The sequence below is a fragment of the Palaemon carinicauda genome, chromosome 44, assembly GCF_036898095.1.
Source record: "Palaemon carinicauda isolate YSFRI2023 chromosome 44, ASM3689809v2, whole genome shotgun sequence".
NCBI classification, from domain to species: Eukaryota; Metazoa; Arthropoda; class Malacostraca; order Decapoda; family Palaemonidae; genus Palaemon; species Palaemon carinicauda.
The window spans coordinates 32,474,946-32,491,906 of record NC_090768.1 but is presented as its reverse complement, the minus strand read 5'-3'; the positions used below and the strand labels follow the sequence as shown (position 1 = coordinate 32,491,906).

Here is a 16,961-nt window from a genome sequence, read left to right as displayed (position 1 = left end):
CGCAAATCCTTTCACCACATTGAGGTATCCCCACTTAAAGGGATATACCATTTAATTATGATCTATTTATAAATAGACTTAGTATTTATGGTCCCTGCAAAGATTCCGGGCGAAACAAGCCCCGCCCCTGATGACGTCATAGCCAATCATGTTGTCTCCCACATAGTAGCATGGGAGGCAACATGATTGGCTATGACGTCATCAGGGTCGGGGCTTATTTCACCCGGAATTTCTGCGGCAACGAGGTAATCAATATATACTTTACATTTTTCTTAGGATTTAGATTATGATTTAATTCCTGGCTTCATTTCTAATTTAGATTATATTTCTAAGTAATAGGACGGATTAAACATGTTCTTATGATATTTTCTTTTCCTTTCGACTTCATTAGTCCCACTGTATAGCAGGGTCGAACGCTCGAGTCAACTTTCTCCTTCGATTTCTATTCCACGCATTTTCTTCCCCCAACCCTACCAAATCCGTATTCCTCCTCACCACATCCATCCCTGTGATCCTCCCCATTACTAACATGTTCTTGGCTCTCTTGATTGTTTCCACCTTTCTCCTCATTGCATAGCCATAGTATCTTAGATGAGCTTCCCTAGTCTTCCATTTAATATTAGATATACCACACGTTCTTCTTATATCTTGGGTCTCCTTCCTTTCCAGTAGTGATATTCCAGCAATCCATCTCTGTCCTCATTTCGGTTCTTCCCTCCTCTTACCTCCAAGCGACCAGGTTTCATCTCCATATAATAGCCTGATAAGTGTCATATTCATCATTTTGAGTATTAGTGGAATTTTCTTTTCTGAAATAACTCTTACCTTGTTTACTTCTTTATGTCCCTCTCCACTGCTAATCATTAGCTCTTCCAGTGTTCACCTTCAATCTTTACCTTTCTAGGGCCACTATCCTTGCTGAAAATCTTTCTTGCAATTCTTCTTCTGTGATTGCTATAATTACATGTTCTTGTGATAGACACACACACACACACACACATATATATATATATATATATATATATATAATATATATATATATTATATATATATATATATATATATATATATACACACACACATATATATATATATATATATATATTTATATATATATGTGTGTGTATAACAAACACTTGTGATATTTGTTTCAAATAAGACATAAATACCACTTCATATCGAATTTGCTCTGCTTCGCGGTCACAGACCGAAGAGGATATTAATTTTACGATAAGAATTCCAAGTCGGAATCGAAGTGACAGGCGACTATAACACCCAATCACCCAAATTCGGGTTTTTTTTTTTTTCACTTTTTTTTTTCCGAATCAATCCATCTCCGCTATTATTGAAGATGGGAAAATTTGTAATAAGAGATTGTTTGATGATAATTTTATGACCAATACTATTGATACTCATTTATTTATTTATTTATTATTTTTTCTTTTCAAATAAAACGCAAATACCTCTTGACATCAAATTTACTCTGCCTCGAAAGCGCAATTAGAGGAAATTAATTTCATGATGTGAATTTCTGGCTGGTCAAGGATTCGAACCTTTACAAATCTAAAATGATTATAACCATTAAGCTATAAAGAGAGGTATGAATTGCCTCTAACTATGCCAAACCTATTCCTTTCGAATTATACAACTTTGACTGCAGAAGTAGACTTACCTCGATTCCCAAGGCATAAGTTTGCATTAAAAGGAATGAATTCGTAAGTAATGGTATTTGAGGCTTATTAAAATATGTACATAAATTTGTATGTATATACCTTAGCAATCAATGTTTGCCATCGGTTATACTCGTATAAGCAAATGAGCAACTCGGTGGAGTAATGAGAGCAGCAGGGTGACGAATTGGGTTTAAGGCAATAGACAAACTGTCTCTTCGGCTTTTGCTCTTGATGCGTGGCGGTTGATCTTACTAGAATTAGTATGGACCGGCTGGGGTCACTTATCTTAGGCACTGCGCATCACAAGAATCTGGGTATCCTTTGATGTATCTAGTCAATGAATCCTCTATGGATTTAATCTGTCATGGAAAGAGAAGATGGCCCCCAGTCCTGGGCAAAGCGCGATGCTAAGAATCTTCCGATTTATAAATACTAAAGAAAAATTGAAAATAGGTAATTGAAATATTAGAGCAATGAATCAGATTGGAAAGTTATGGCAAGTGGAGAGTGAATTTATGAAATACGAGTTTGGATATCTTGGCGCTAAGTGAAACACGTTGTAAGGGGATTGGTAAGGAAACTTTAGACCAAGACAATATATATATCTACTCAATAAGATCAGATGGAGTTGGAAAAGAAGGGGTAAGAATAATAATGACACCAAGAGCAGAAAAGGCATTAACCGAGTGGAGAGCTGTAAATAGCAGATTATTACTAGCAAAGTTCAAATCAAAGCAGTGCAATATGAGTATTATAGTTTGCTATGCCCCAACAAATGATTCCCCTGAAGAAAGGAAAGATGAATACTATGAAGAACTGCAGAGGGTAGTAGATGAGATCCCTGAGAGAGATATGAAAATTGTGATTGGCGACTTCAATGCTAAAGTTGGTAGAAATAATCAAGGGACAGAGAATGTGATGGGTGTTAAGGGTCTTGGTGAAGTTGCAAATGAAAATGAAGCACATTTCCTAAGTCTCTGTTCAGCAAACAATCTTGTCATTGGAGGTACTCTTTTTCAACACAAGAACATCCCCAAGCATACATGGACTTCACCATGTGGCATTTACAAAAATCAGATAGATCACATTGCCATAATTAAAGAGAAAATGAGAACTCTGAGAAATGTAAGAAGCTATTGAGGTGTGCTGATATTGGTAGCAATCACCAGCTCCTCATTGTCACACTATAATTAAAACTGAAAGCACCCAACAGAAAGATGGATAGAATACCTAGGGTTGATACAACTAAGCTTTTAGAAGAAGAGCACAGAGAAACATTTGCAATTGAATGTAGGAATCGATTTGCAGTCTTAGAAACATTAAGAGACGAAGAACAGACAGTGAAGAATGGTGTGATATTAAGAACATATATCAGTCAGTTGGTAGTGAAGTCTTTGGACACGCAGTTACGAGGAGAAAGCCATGGATATCAGATGATACTTGGGATACTATAAAAATGAGACAGACAAATTGATTGTTGAAAGTTTTCGAGGAAGTAATGAAAATTACAAGGTAGAGCATGCTAAGTATTCCAGTATTGACAGTGATGTCAAAAGGAAAGCCAGGAATGACTGGAGAGAATATTTAGACAGTAAAGTAGATGAGGCTGACAAAGCTATGAATTCAGGAAGTGGCTATGGTGTAAGAATTGCCCTTAGAATTATTAATGAAATCTCGACTGGGACAAAGAAGAAGAAGCATATACCCATAAAAAAGAGAGAGGGTTCTGTTATAGCAACAGAAGATGAAGAAAGACAACGTTGGATGGAACACTTTAGTGAGGTTATGAGTAGGAGATATGAAGGGAATAATTTGATTGATATACCTGAAACTGAGGAAGACCTTGATTTGCCCATGAATGAATTCAGTGTGTTTGAAGTCGAAGCTATTCTAAAAAACTAGAGAGATGAAAAGCCCCGGGATACGATGGAATAACTGCCCAGATGATACTGTCCGAAAATGAAGTGACTCCCAGAATACTTACAAGATTATTTTGTAGAATGTGGCATGAAGAGGCAAAACCTGATAAAGGGGAGTTTGGAGTGTTGGTGAAAATAGCAAAGGAGACCTGACTGATTGCAATAATTACATAGGCATAACACTTATATCAGTTGTCATGAAAATATATAGTATGCTTATTCTAAAGAGACTGGAGAGAAAGATTGATGAGCAAGCAGGATTTAGAAAACGTAGAAGTTGCACTGACCAAATTTTCATTTTGAGGCATGTTGTACAACAATGTGCAGAATATAGAAATCCTCTTTTGATGGTATTTGTGGACTATGAAAAAGCCTTTGATAGTGTGCTCCGGCCAATTTTGTGGAGAGTTGCGTTATTGTGGAATTCCTCTTAAATATGTAAATTTGATTAAGTCTGTTCATGAGCATAGCGAATGCAAAGTTAATGTTAATTAAATTTTAGTGAACAGTGGAGTACTCCAAGGGAATGTGTTGTCACGTATGTTGTTTATTCTCCTCATGGATTTTGTAATGCGTAGAACAGTCAGAGATGGTGGAGAAGGTTTGGACTGATGATGTTGTCCTAGTTAGTAGAACACCACAGGATTTGCAATGCTTGTTTACCAGAATGCATGAAATATCACACGAGGTTGGGCTGAAGATAAACATAAGAAAGACAGAGATGATGAGAACGGACTATGCAATGGAAGATGAAATATCATTGGAAGGAGAAAGGATTAATGAGGTAGAATCATTTACAGTAGATTTTTAAGAACTGTGATTTTGAATACAAGGTCTTTAGAATTAGAGTTTAGTGAAAGATTGAAAAAAGCTAACCAGACAATGGCCAGGTTAAGTAAAATATGGAAATCAAATCGCCTGAAATTACATATAAAAATCCTACTATATATCAGTTTAGTGAGATTGGTGTTACTCTATGGACATGAGTCATGGTATAACTATGAAAAAATATCCAATAGTTTTGGTACATTTGAGAACAAAGCCCTTAGAAGGATATTGGGAGTTAAATGGCAGGACAAGGTTAGAAATGAATCTATAAGAGAGATTACTCGATTACCATATGTGTATGAGATCATTATCAGGGGTAGATGGAGATGGTTTGGACATGCTCGTCGTACTCCCCAAGAGAGATTAGTTCACCAAATATTCAGCTGGGCTCTACAAGGCACTAGAAGAGTTGGAAGGCCCCAGGCCTACGTGGCTGAGGACTATGAAGCGTGAAGTAGATATTGAATGGAGCTGTAATTGAATTAAAAGCTCAAGATAGAGACGACTGGCGAAAAGTAACCGAGGCCCTTTGCGTCAATAGGTGTAGATGATATATATATATATATATATATATGTATATATATATATATATATATACACATACGAGTTTATATGGATAGTTTGTAAGAATACACAGACATATATATTTATGCATATAAGTGTTTGTGTGTTTGTGCATGCATAGTATTTACATGTTGATATGACGAGCGCGTCTGTCTGAGCAGTATTGCACTCAAGAAATGAAATGCTCTAGATAGAGCCTCTCTCCTATTCAGGATGATGGTAAGTGAACGGAAGTTGTCATGAGAGAGAGAGAGAGAGAGAGAGAGAGAGAGAGAGAGAGGAGAGGGTTGGGTGTGGAGATCGATGTTGATTGAAGAGTTCTAGAAAAATAGATTCCTGCTGTAACATTGAATGTCTTTGTGTAAATGGGCTCCCTTCGCTCGGTATGCACTGTATACCTCTTCAATAATTATGATATTTTTCATTTTGTAATGCTTTACTATACCTTCAGTTTTTTTAATGCATAATCTATGTTTTTTATTTTTTTTGCAAACCATTTGTAAGTTTTGGTTACATTTTTGTATACCTTAATTCTACATCTTATCTTTTGGAGATGGTTACCTCCAACCCTGTACTGACCTCCTGGCTAGTACAGTGGCAACGTGTTCGCCTAGCATTCGCATGGCAGTAGATCGATCCCAGCCCGGGACTGTGAGTTTAAGGGCGGCCACTGCTGTGTTTGGACAGCACAGTGGTGGTTGGGCTCGTCCGGCTGACGTTGTTTTATCGAGCATCTATTGCGGTGAAAATGGAACTGAAAACAGGCTCCTTTACCCTAAAGTTTTAGTTTAATTTCTCTCTCTCTCTCTCTCTCTCTCTCTCTCTCTCTCTCTCTATATATATATATATATATATAAATATATATATATATATATATATATTTATATATATATATATATATATATATTATATGTGTTATTACGACTAGCGAATTACGTAAATTTCCTAGTTCCAAAACTCACCTGATTTATATTACATAATTTGATGCTCAAGAGAAAAACCTCTGAGCTCTGAGAATGATACGCAACTCCCAGACAATAACTGGAACTGAAGGATCTCTTTCCCAAGGCTGAGTTGACCTCTGTTTGTGGTCACCAGTTACCGACAGTTCAACTCCCGGTGGTACTAGCAGATCATGCAGATGAGGAAGTTTGGGACGCTCTGCAAGTCTCTAGCCTGGATGCCGACAACATTTCAACAATTTCTTCTGTGTCAGGGCGGGGAGAGGATCCTACTGACCATGGAAGCCCCCTGAAGAGTCATTGTACGTACATTTGGTGAGTACAGTTCCCAGTGCCTCTCTAGCTTGTTCCCCCATCACATCGGAGAGGGTTTGAGTTCCAAGCCAGTCCCGGACTTGGAATTCATCCCATCGATCGACAGTTATCCTTACTGCTACGTTAGGGTTAACTCAGAAGCGTCCATTAGGGATAATACGATCCCTAATAAAATAATCATCCTGGACCATAGCAAGGCTCAGTCTCTTTTGGTTAAGGAGCTGAAGACGGACGAATTCACTAATACCCAACTTTCTGCCTTTGGCAGGAAGCAGGCCACATTTGTAGCCCCCAAGGATACTGACTTCCCTTTCGCCTCTAAAAGCAGTAGTGGAAGGTAGACCATTGCCAGTGCTAGAGGAGTGCAAACCCATCTCCCTAGCCCTTCCTTGTCATTTGGATATTTGGGAGGATATCCAACATTCCTTTACTGTTGGCAAACTAGATAAAGACATTGGAGGTAAGTAGTTTAATGAGAAACTGCCTAGAATTCCCGAATTCCTGAATTGGAAGCCAAAGAGAGACTATCTGCCTCTTTATCCTTCCAATTTTATCTAGATATGCTTATTGGAAACTATTCCAAATCTGATCTCTTCCCTGTCTTGGTGAAGACTCACCTAACCATGTTTCATGAAGATCTCCATGCTTTCTTCCTAGCCAGGAGACCATGTAGAGAACACGTCCTAGCCGCTGGTACGATCAGGCATGAATCTAGAAAACTGATTGACTCCAATATCTGGGGGAAAGACCTCTTCCCCGAGAAATTGGTTAATGAAGTCAGGGACAAAGTGGCTCAGGAGATTAAGAGCTTTGTAGACAAGTGGGCCATGTCCTCTAAACGGAAATTTGCCAAAGTGAAGGTCCTCAACCCAAGGGCAAGAAGCCCAGACGACATTTTAAGGGAAGGAAATCCTTTCCTGTTGAGACAGCCTCAGTTGCCGCTATCCCTCAGACTGTATGCACGGTTCCCCAGCAGTATGTATCACAGTCTCCAGCCTTCAACCCAGTTTATGAGAGAGCCACCATCCCGTTCCAACATTCCAGGACTCAAAAGAAAGGCACCAGTAGCAGGGGAAGGTCTGGAAGAGGCGATCAATCTAGAGGCTGAGGAAGTAGAGACAAGGTGGTTAAATACGCTGGTCCTTCACACCAATAATGAGGAGCTCTCAGTACGGGGGCAATTTCACCCGTTCAGGGATCGATGGGATTTTAATCCCTGGGCTCACAGCATAGTCTTATCTGGAATAGGCTGGAAATGGAGACAGAATCCACCCTAGTTCAAGCGGTTCTTCTAACCCACAACCCCATTTTTGGAGGACTATGTACTGGATCTTCTCCGGAAGGTAGTCATCCGTTGTACAAAATCCATGAACTTTCAAGGGCAGCTATTCTGCGTGCCCAAGAAAAATTTGAACACTTCGAACTATTCTGGACTTGTCCCCATTAAACTAATTCATTCTGAATGACAAGTTTCAGATGCTGACTATCTCCCAAACACGGACCCTACTACCCTAAAGGACCTGCACTGTCTCTATAGATTTTACAGATGCCATAGGTCGGCACTTCTCCCCCTACCTTGGTTTCAGACTGGCAAGAAAGTCCTACATATTCAGAGCTATGTCCTTTCGGGCTCAATATAGCTCCAAGGATTTTCACAAAGTCAATCGAGGCTACCATCCAACAATTACAGAGCAGGAGCCTCCAGGTGATGGTATACCTGGACGACTGGCTGGTCGGGGCTGCAACGAAGTCAGAGAGTGCCTTCGGACAGCTCAAGAAGTCATGAAATTCCTACAGTCTCTGGGCTTTCAGATCAACTTCGAAAAGTCCAGACTGTCTCTAGCTCAAGTATTCCAGTTGCTAGGGCTTCACTGGAATCTAAAGTCACATGCCTTCTCCCTACCGCAAGGCAAGAGAAAGGAAATTGCAGACTTTGTCATGGGCCTACTTCCTTCAAAAGTACTCACAAGATGGCAACAGGAAAAAGTCTTGGGTTCACTGCAGTTCGCTGCCGTACCAGACCTAATCCTAAAGGCAAGACTCAAAGATGCCAACAGAGTCTGGAAAAGAAAGGCATCATATGCTCGGAGAGATCTTTACCACAAAACCCTGGTCTTACTGCTAAAGCAACTCAAGCCGTGGTCTGCTGCCAAGAGTTTATCGACACATGTCACTCTGCAGTACCCTCCTCCATCCGTGACTTTTCTCACGGATGCATCGGAAAGAAGTTGCAGGGGACACTCACCTTCCAAGAAAGTACTGGTTTAGTGGTCAATCTCATTACAGAAATTTCACATCACTATTCTGGAAGCCATGGCAGTGTTTCTGACTCTGAAGAGACTAAACCCAAAAACGAAATCACACATCAAATTAATCATCGACAACAGGACGATAGTCCACTGTGTCAACAGTTAGGGCTTCAGTTCTCCCCAGATCAATCATGTGATCGTAGCTATCCTCACTTTAGCAAAGCGGAGGAACTGGCATCTATCAGCAGTTCATCTCGAAGGGGTTTGCAATGTAACGGCGGATGCCTGGTCAAGATCCAAGCCCCTGGAAACAGAATGGTCTCTGGACGCAAAATCATTCTGTTTTATCGTAGAGCAAGTCCCAGAACTGCAAATCGACCGCTTTGCGATGAGCTTCAACAAGAAGCTTCCCCGGTATATAGCACCAAACTTAGATCCGGAACCGACAGGAACAGATGTGATGTGATGTCTCTGGATTGGATCTACCTATTTCCACCATTCAACCTCCTAAGGAAAGTCCTGAATAAACTGCGGATTTTCAAGGGAACAGGAGCTCTAGTGGCTCCCAAGTGTCCCAAGAGCAATTGGTATCCTCTTGTTCTGGAACTCAAACCTCTCCAGGTCCCTCTACCATCTCTAGTGGTGTCCCAGGATGTTCAACAGAAGACTGTCTTCGCTTCCTCTTAGGTAACGAAAACCCTTCAGTTCATGATTTTCTTGCCCTCGCAACTCAAAGAAAGTTTGGAGTTGCAATTGAGAGAGTTGACTTCATAAAAGAATATAAGTCCAACACTACGAAAGGACAATATTTGTCTTCCTGGAAAAATGGGTTGCATTTGTGAAAAGTCACCAGCCCTCTTCTATTTCTATGGACTTCTGTATTTCTTTCTTTATCTCATTGCATGATCAAGGTCTGGCCTCTACAACTATTGCCTCATGGCAGTCGGCACTATCTAGACCCATTGCTTATGCTTTTGATTTAAACTCATTAGCGAGCTATTCAATAAGATCCCCAACGCTTGCGTTAAACTGAAACCTGATGCGAAAAACGTTGAAGCAGTTCAGAGGGATAATGTTTGCTCAGTATATGTGAGTTATAAGCGTTAAAAGAGAGAGAAATGTAGATACCATATGATGAGATTGGGGAAATGTTGACACAGGAGTTGAATTAATCAGTGCTTTGGGGAGATTTGTTCAGGCTGATGGAAAGGAGTTCTACAGGTCGCGGAAAGGGTATTGAATATGGAGTTTCTTATTGGGAGAATTATAACAGAATCAAGGCAATTGACAACAGCATTGGGATAGTTTAACCGAAAATAAGATGAGAGAAATTTCGATTGTTCTTTCCCCTTGGAGGGATAATGGGAGACTACTCTTTGTCGTCTCCGCATTGGTCACACTCGGATGACACACGAGTTTCTGCTGGCTGGACAACACCAACTATATTGCGACGACTGTTTGATATCCTTGACAGTGAGGCATTTGTTGACTGAATGTCCCACTTATAGCACAGAAAGAAATAGATATCTGTTTGAGGCTCGGGGTGAGGATGACAGGTTCATTCTTGCCGAGATCCTTGGACATGATGTGTCGTACAATGCTTGTGGCATTTTTAAATTTATATCTGAAGCAGGTCTTCTTAATGCTATTTAACTTTCATAACATATCTACTTATCTGGTTTTAATTGAATATTGTTTTAATCTTTATTTATGATAAACGATATCGGCGTCAATGATCATCCATTTATTCAAGCCTTCTAGATGACGTGAAAGAGATCTCTAGCAAACATGAGAGGGCATGATAAGGGTAAACGGGCAAGAGAGCAACGTGCTATTCATGGTTCTTTTGTGTAAGAGAATGAAGTATATGCAATATATATATATATATTATATATGGCGAAATTTAACTGAGGCTTTTTGCGTCAATAGGCGTAGGAGGAGATAAAGATATATATATATATATATATATACATATATATATATATATATGTATATACATATATGTATATATATATATGTATATATATAAATATATATATATATGTATATATATACATATATATATCTCTATATATATATTTATATATATAAATATATATATATGTATATATATATAAATATATATATATATATATATATATATCTGTGAGTATGTGTGTTTGGGTGCATGTGTGTGTGGAGTTAGGATTGCATATGCATGTTTCAGTAGGTATGTTAGCCCAAGGTCAGAAATTTACTAATCCATGTCAGTCTAGTTAGTAATAAAAATACCAGATCCTTCCCTTAGTGCTCTCTCTCTCTCTCTCTCTCTCTCTCTATCTCTCTCTCTCTCTCTCTCTCTCTCTCTCTCTCTCTCTCATGCTGATAAAGGTATCCTTGCATCCGTAAATAGCTGACTGATGGGATATCTTCAGTTAGTGAGACCTTCCCAAGTCCAGTTCTCACCGTGTGCTTGCGACTGAAGGATTGCTTTTGGGTTCTGTATTTCATCAAAAAGTGACTGTGTCGTGAAGAGCGTTGGTAAGGCAATGGATATTTCATGAAATCATAGAAATGGGAAAAGATAAATGGAGAAGTTATCACTTGATTTTTTTTCAGAACAATTCTTTTTTTACATTATTTCCTGAGTCTTGTGTCATTTGCTAATTGTGATTTCAAGATGTGATATATATATATATATATATATATAAATATATATATATATATATATATATATAAATATATATATATATATATATATAAATATATATATATATATACATATATATATGTATATATATATATATATATATATATTTATATATATATATCCCTTTTTGAGTGGGATGGGGGATACCTTAAAGTGGCAAAATTGCTTGAGTATCGCCATGTTCACCAATGCTGTACGAATAAAGCCACTCATACTAGATTGGTGTGCGGTGAGCGATCAAGACGAAAATCTACCTTCACCAATCCGCACTGGCCTGCGTGGTGATGAAAACAGGCCAAACCCCAGACATGAACGGACATTTCTGAGGCATTTGTCCTTCAGTGGACTAAAAACGGCTGCATTTGTTGTTGCTATACTCATCTATATACAGTATATATGTAAGCATTTGGTTGCATGAATGATATGTATTCGTGTCTTTACGGTGTGTAAACAAAGTCTTTGATTCCACGGTGTAACTAGTTCGGGTTGATACGAGCATGAAATTTTAATGATGAATTTATTTTTCAACCCGAAAAGCAGTTTGTTTGTCGAGGTGTCATAAATATTAATGTGATAGGGTAAAGATCGCTTTCCCAAAGAATAACAGTCACGTATTCAGAAATTCCCTCTTTCATTTTGACAATTAGGTTTTTCCATATAATTTGAAATCTGTCCTTATTTGAAATTAATTTGTCATATAAATTCCCCATGCCTCGCACAGTACTTTTAAAGGTTTAGAAGCAACGCATGAATAACAGAGGCTAGGGACATTGACAGGATAATGCCCTATATATATATATATATATATATTATATATATCTTATATTACATATATATATATATATATTATATATATATATATATTATATATATATATATATATATATATATATATATATATATATATAATAATAATAATAATAATAATAAAAATAGGATGGAGAAAAGCCAGCGTAGCATCATACATTTATTTTCCAAATTTTCGAGACTTTGGGTCTCATCATCAGGGCTGTAAAATATACAAAATATACAAATTAAAAAAGACTCAGTATTAATGTTAATATAAATAGAACAGCGTAAAAGTTAGATATAATCATTTGAAAAATGAACTAATAAAAAATATATATATGAAATTAAAAAGTGAAGAATGCTCAAGTTAGTACCTATCTCTATCTTCTTTCCAAACCGGACAACGTCACTCAGATTTTTAGCTCCATAGAGATAGGTACTAACTTGAGCATTCTTCACTTTTTAATTTCATATATATATTTTATATTAGTTCATTTTTTAAATGATTATATTTAACTTTTACGTTATTCTATTTATATTAACATTAATACTGAGTCTTTTTTAATTTGTATATTTTGTATATTTTACAGCCCTGATGATGAGACCCAAAGTCTCGAAAATTTGGAAAATAAATGTATGATGCTACGCTGGCTTTTCTCCATCCTATTTTTATTAAATCTACGGCGTTCCAGATGCCCCAACCTTCCTGCATCTATATATATATATATATATATATAACATATATATATATATATATATCTATATCTATCTATCTATCTATATATATATATATATATATAACATATATATATATTATATATATATATATATATCTATCTATATCTATATCTATCTCTATATATATATATATATATACACGCAAATAATTTTTTGTTATAATTTGATCTGTAACACGTGTTATTTTCTGACATTAAGATATTAAGCCTCGGTATCTTTAAATATCGCAATATGTCCACCTCGGGATAACAATTACCTTTATTTCGAATCTGCAGCAATAAATGAGATGTATTTATTTATCATAAAGAAAATAGTCCCATATGTGTATATGATCATCATCATCATCCGTTACTAGTCCACTGCAGAACAAAGGCCTCGGACATATCTTCCACTTGGGTCTGTTTATGGGCTTTCTGTGCCAGTCCACACCCGCAAACTTTCTTAGTTCGTCAATCCATCGTCTTGTCTTCCATCCCCTGCTTCTTGTACAATCTTTAGGGACCCATTCTGTTATTCTTAAAGTCCGTCTATTGTCTATCATTCTCATTATATGCCCTGCCTATATCCCTTTCTTTTTCTTACATGTTAGAATATCCTCTACTTTAGTTTGCTCACGTCTTTAGTATCTTATTGTTATTCCCATCATTATTCTTTCCATTCCTCTTTGATTGTAACTAGTTTGTGTTCTAAGGATTTAGTGAAGTTCCAAGTTTCCTATAAGTTAATACTGGTAGATATTTTTCTGTTTAGAGAAAGTGGCATTTTACATTTCATAATCTCATAATTCTCATTTTGTTTTCCAAAAGCTCTCCATCCCATGATTATCCTTCATTTAATTTCGATCTAGTGTCCTTGGGGAAACATTTACTGCCTGTCTTAAGTACCATATTCATTAACAAACGCTAGAGGTTCATCCATAACTCTTTATTTGTTGTCTCTCTACATTTTCATTGAACATTATCTTAGCTGTACTCATATTCATTTTCAGTCCTACATTTTTATTTTCTCAATTCAAATCTTCTCTCATATTTTGTAAATACTCTCATGATTCACTAAATATAACTATATATGTACATACACACACACACACACACACACATATATATATATATATATATGTGTGTGTGTGTGTGTGTGCGTGTGTGTGTATGTATGTAAATGGACATATATATACATTATATATATATATATATATAAAGTGTGTATATATATATATATGTGTGTGTGTGTGTATTTATGGAAATATACTGTATATACATTATATAAATATATATATATATATATATATATACACACTGTATATACACGCACACCTTATTTAATGTTATGTAACATGAAACAGTTATTCTTTTTGTTCTTTATCGACAGTACATTAATCGGCTAACGGCATTGGTGCACGAATGCAAGCATTGGCAAGGATCGCATGCATGTGCTTACTAAGGCGCTATGATGCATTATTTGCAAGGTCTGTCATTTCGACTAATGATTAGGAAAGCAGAAGTCTGCCAAGATATCACGTGATCAAGTACTACCTTGCAGACTTTTTTTTTTTTTTTTTTTTGTGCAACGCTCGCTTGCTTCTTCCATTGGATTTTTGGCGCATTGCATTTTCGTGGGTCTAAGTGAAACGTCGTTAGATAAAGTGCATGCAGTTGGGAAAATGACATAGAGAGAGAGAGAGAGAGAGAGAGAGAGAGAGAGAGAGAATAGATTGCAGTGTTCTCTCTCTCGTTCTTTCAACGGAACTATCCAAATTTAAACAAATGAAACTAATTGCGTTATAACTTATAGGAAGTTTATTACTGAGAGAGAGAGAGAGAGAGAGAGAGAGAGAGAGAGAATAGATTGTAGTGTTCTCTCTCTCGTTCTTTTAGCGGAACTATCCAAATTTAAACAAATGAAGCTAATTACATCATAACTTATGATAGTTTATTACAGAGAGAGAGAGAGAGAGAGAGAGAGAGAGAGAGTATAGATTGTAGTGTTCTCTCTCTCTTTCTCTCTCGTTCTTTTAGCGGAACTATCCAAATTTAAACAAATGAAGCTAATTACATCATAACTTATGATAGTTTATTACAGAGAGAGAGAGAGAGAGAGAGAGAGAGAGAGAGTATAGATTGTAGTGTTCTCTCTCTCTTTCTCTCTCGTTCTTTTAGCGGAACTATCCAAATTTAAACAAATGAAGCTAATTACATCATAACTTATGATAGTTTATTACAGAGAGAGAGAGAGAGAGAGAGAGAGAGAGAGAGAGAGTAGATTGTAGTGTTCTCTCTCTCTTTCTCTCTCGTTCTTTTAGCGGAACTATCCAAATTTAAACAAATGAAGCTAATTACATCATAACTTATGATAGTTTATTACAGAGAGAGAGAGAGAGAGAGAGAGAGAGAGAGAGAGAGTAGATTGTAGTGTTCTCTCTCTCTTTCTCTCTCGTTCTTTTAGCGGAACTATCCAAATTTAAACAAATGACGCTAATTACATTATACCTTATGCTAGTTTATTACAGAGAGAGAGAGAGAGTATAGAGAGTATAGATTGTAGTGTTCTCTCTCTCTCTCTCTCTCTCTGAGAGAGATAGAGAGAGAGAGAGAATAGATTGCAGTGTTCTCTCTCTCTCTCTCTCTCTCTCTCTCTCTCTCTCGTTCTTTTAAATTTAACGGAACTATCCAAATTTAGACAAATGACGCTAATTACATTATACCTTATGCTAGTTTATTACAGAGAGAGAGAGAGAGAGAGAGAGAGAGAGAGAGAGAGAGGGGGGGTCTCATGTGTTTTCAGCGATGTAGGGGAGTAGCAGCTTTTAATCTCAGAGGTCAGAGAATATATTCATTGAATAGCCTGCGGTACTTGGGAGGCTGTGAGAGACTGGGCTGGGAAGAGGGAACGGGCTCCGAAGTAGGTCACTGGAGGAACAGTGCGGAAAACAGTTCCCCAACTTTTGCGTTTAGCTTGAAATAAACACAAGCTAGTCTGCATTCCTGTCCATTCATTTATATATTTAATAGAGCCCTTAACCATGTGGTTTTATATAAACAAATATCTGAAGAGTAATCCTAGCCAGCTCACATTGATTATTGAAAGGCCCAACTGCCACGGACAGAAACACACAAACTTCACTCACTGAACTAAACGCATCTGCCGCATTCTCTTTCTTTCTATCCATTTTATGCTTATTTTTAGTTTATCGACATTATTTCATCCCTTTTTTTTAAACACACAATAGCCTGATCATGGTAGAATTGTCCGCCTTTTGTAAATAAAAGTTTATTTATTAGCAATGGGTCCGTTATATATTTAGATAATGCGCTGAACGTCACCAACGGACACCTGAATAGATTAATGTCCTTGGCAGGTGAAGATGTTCCTGGAAGAAGACCTTCTGGTCTACGTTATTATTATTATTATTATTATTGTTGTTATTATTATTGTTATTATTATTATTATTGTTATTATTATTATTGTTGTTGTTGTTGTTGTTGTTGTTATTATTATTGTTATTATTATTATTATTGTTATTATTATTGTTGTTGTTGTTGTTGTTGTTGTTGTTGTTGTTATTATTATTTTTATTATTATTATTACTTGGTGAGCTACAACCCTCGTCGGAAAAGCAGGATGCTATAAGCCCAGAGGCTCCAACAGGGAAAATAGCCCAGTGAGGAAAGGAAACAAGGAAAAATAAAATATTTTAAGAACAGTAACAACATTAAAATAAACATTTTCCTATATAAACTATAAAAACTTTAACAAAACAAGAGGAAGAGAAATAAGATAGAATAGTGTGTCCGAGTGTACCCTCAAGCAAGAGAACTCTAACCCAAGACAGTGGAAGACCATGGTTCAGAGGTTATGGCACTACCCAAGACTAGAGAACATTGGTTTGATTTAGGAGTGTCCTCCTAGAAGAGATGCTTACCATAGCTAAAGAGTCTCTTCTACCCTTACCAAGAGGAAAGTGGCCTGTGAAGAATTACATTACAGTAGTGATGTTAAGTAATGAGTATTATAAACAGAAATACATTAGTATAAAAAAACATTGTTCTCTAATGTTGGGTAGTGCCATAGCCTCTGCACCATTGTCTTTCACTGTCTTGGGTTAGAGTTCTCTTGCTTGAGGGTGCCCTCAGCCACACTAATGTAACTAATTTCTCTTCCTCTTGTTGTGTATCAAAGATCTATTTATTTATGTTACTCTTCTTAAAATATTTCATTTTAATTGTTTATTACTTTTC

At 36.9% G+C, this 16,961-nt stretch overlaps 1 protein-coding gene across 1 annotated transcript in view; it reads left to right on the top strand.

Moving 5' to 3' along the window:
* Nucleotides 1-10,927: 10,927 nt before the first annotated feature.
* The window catches only part of r (carbamoyl-phosphate synthetase 2, aspartate transcarbamylase, and dihydroorotase rudimentary), a 309,516-nt gene continuing 303,482 nt past the window's right edge, over nucleotides 10,928-16,961 (top strand). Inside the window, 1 exon segment of the mRNA XM_068366994.1 lies at nucleotides 10,928-11,030. The gene's annotated coding sequence lies outside the window, so the exon portion shown is untranslated.